At 39.0% G+C, this 3,156-nt stretch overlaps 1 long non-coding RNA gene across 1 annotated transcript; it reads right to left on the reverse strand.

The window, feature by feature from the left end:
- Positions 1-347: 347 nt before the first annotated feature.
- Positions 348-2,835, reverse strand: LOC102378904. Its single transcript, XR_325218.1, has 3 exons — positions 2,777-2,835; positions 689-801; positions 348-537 (listed from the first exon to the last, which is right to left on the reverse strand). It is a non-coding gene; the product is annotated as an uncharacterized LOC102378904 (long non-coding RNA).
- Positions 2,836-3,156: the final 321 nt, after the last annotated feature.

Genomic DNA, 3,156 nt, shown 5'->3' on the forward strand with positions numbered 1-3,156 from the left:
TTCAATTTAGGGGGCATAGAAAGCCACCCTGAAGGACTAAACCCCTGTCACGTGTACAAGGACCCACCGATGCACAACAGCAACAGCTGTTGGTAAATATCTGTTGCAGGAATGAGAAGAAAGGGGAGAAAGAGAGCACATGCATGCAGCAAATATTCACAGGAATGAGAGAATGCACAAGCAGTAGACTGATTCACAGTTCTGTACTCAGGGCTGTAGGACAGGCATTCACTTCGGTGTAAGACTCTGAAATCAGTATAAGATTAGTCAACATACCTGCTCAAAGAACGTTTAGGCATGTGAGCACCAGGAGACGATACATAGACATGTTGGCTAAACTACATTTTTAATAGAAATGAAACTGCTTCCATCAATCCAAGCACCAGTTCTTAACATCAGCAATAATAACCTATATTGTTTTCCAGTCTCCCCACATCTTCACTCTTTTCTTGCTTCCTTTCCTGCACAGGTATTCTTTCTCCATCACCATGTTCTTGTGTTACTTCTCTGAAGTTCTGCTGCCCACCATTCCACATTCTGGCATTACAGTAAAATTTCCATGAATTCCACTATTTGAAGCATTATGACTCACACTGCAGTCTTTAACAATATTTTTAAAATACCAGTGTTTTTTTAATCACTCTTGAGATCCACAAAAGAAAGTAAGGATATTATCTTGCTAACTTACAGCTTTGGCTGTTGTTTCTTTTGCCACCCACACACTCGCATTTCTCTCCAAAGACTGAGCAGACGTATGGTACTGAAGCATGCCAGCATCTGACTTCACATTTCAGTCTTTTCCTTTAAAAAAAATGGATGGATGTTAACCGAGGACAGTACATGGACCTTTATTAAGGATAGTTTTATTAGAGACATAAAAGTTCTGTTGTACCATAAAACTGTCTGGGAAGTGCCAGATCAGAACATGAATTCATCATCATTCATCTGTGGCCTGTCTGATATTTCAGGGATAGATCAAAATGCACTGGCGCAAGGCTATGCACAAGGAGAGGGACATTCTTTTCTGTCTCCAGCAGTGGTCACATTAAGTCCTAAAGTACAGGGATTGGTTTCCTTTATTACAGCATAATTTAAAACTACAGGTGTTATTACTGATCATAAAATTATAATACTCTTTTAACTGCTTGAAAAGCTTTCCATTTTAAGGAGATGAAGGAAGTAAAAACATTCTTAATTTTGACAAATTATGGTCAATTCATCAGTTATTTTTTAGTCTAGACTTCAGTACTCTCCCCTTTCTTTTGTGCCTTGAGGGTGCAACTTTATTGCAGTACTGCTTTGCAGCTGGGACACACATTTCATTCTTCTGTATTGTTGTCTTCTCTATAGTCGTTCATGTGACACACTAAAAGGTTGTACCTTAAGGTAAGCATATGACTTTAGACAATAGGTGTTCAAGGTCCCTGAAGACAATGAGGTCCCTGAAGACAATAGTTATCTTATTTGCTTAGAGGCCAACTTTTGAGTAATCAGTTAATGCAGTTTGTAAATGCTGTAGGGAGATTAAGTTAGATAGTACATATACTATCAGTTCACTGGCATTACTGAATGCTAGATGAAAAAAATATCAGTGAGCTTCCCATTGCAGCTGATAGAAAGGTGAAAATAAACTTTCTTTAGAAAAGGGAGACTGAGGAGATTAATGCGATTTTTTTTTTGTTTTGTTTTGTTTTGTTTTTTGTTTTTTTTAATGTGAGCTTTTTCTGGGAAATTTGCTTGAAATTTGTTATTCTAACATGACTCAAAAAACCTCGAAACAGGTATCACTGAAGTACCAACTAGGAAGCTAATGCTAATGATTAGCATCACCCATGAATCATTCTAAACAGAGTTCAACAGATATTTTAAACGCATCTCAGACTCGTGCATGTGTTTATGCCTTGTCCATCTCAGCTTGGGCTTTCCTTTGCACTGCATATCTAGATATGAGGACCAAGCAGATTTCTACTGGCTAGTGACTGGCTCCATTGACTCAGAGGATTTTCATTTTCTACCCTCTTGTTCCTGAGTGTGGCCTGTGATGCACTGTTCCTTACAATAAGAATTCAGATTTACTCACATCATTGCATTCCCTCTGCAGTGTACTTCTGGGTTCACACCTTCTGGAATCTAGAAGATTTCAGTCACATCAACACCTGACCCACAGGCCTGCCTTTCCTGTGATTCAGTGCCTCCAGCAGAATATGTTAATTCTGCTGGACCAGAGCAGACTACCTCAGGTTTGGGGAAGCAATAACAATCAACTGATGCTAAACTAAAAATTAAACTAAACTGATGCAATTCTAAATCACTGTTTTTGCAACACAGCTGCCTACTGGTTCTCACATAAGCATTAAGAGCAGGTTTTGGTAGCACCATTTCAGTGAGTTCAGAGCAGGCGCATGGAACTCAAATGCCACTTACAAAATACATTTTCCAATGGAAAGCCGCCTAGCCTCGTGTGCAGCCTTACTGAGTCACCGGACCACACGTGGCCCGTGGGCTGTACTTTGAGCATGGTTTACAGCAAGCAGGAAAACAGGAGGCATGAGTTGCTGAACTTCTTAACAGAAGGTAGTGACAACAGCACAGGTTCTTTTATCTCCTGATTTAACACATTTTTCCACTATTTCATTGATACAAGAGGAAAAGAAAATGGAAACAGAGAAGGGATATACCAAGTAAAAGCTACCACGCTATACCAATTAAGACTGAATAAAAAAATTGAAAACTGATTTTTAAAATGAAAGCGCAGTTCAGCCTGTTCCCTGTTTACCTAGATTGGCCTTATGACTCCAGAGCACAGCTTGGTGGTCCGACGTAAGCAGGCCAAACAAATTCGAATGTCAAGTCAAAGCAAAAGTGAATCCACCTTTATAGCAGTTGCCTGCATATCACTGGAAAAGAAAACACCTGTGACACATAAGGGATCATGAGCAGACATGAAGGAAAAAAGTACACCCCTGTTTAGTGGACTGCATTAATGTTCATTTCCAGAAACTGAAATATTTTCTTCTCTTTTCTTTTTTTGCTTTACTTAAAAAAAAAAGGTCAACTTTATCAGCATCTTTTATGAATTCATATTTCTTTTATACACTGGCACTGACTTAGTTACAGAAATGAGGAAAGCATGTTACCTTGTTTGCTCTTTCCTAT

Source organism: Alligator sinensis, unplaced genomic scaffold, assembly GCF_000455745.1.
Source record: "Alligator sinensis unplaced genomic scaffold, ASM45574v1 scaffold197_1, whole genome shotgun sequence".
Classification (NCBI taxonomy): Eukaryota; Metazoa; Chordata; order Crocodylia; family Alligatoridae; genus Alligator; species Alligator sinensis.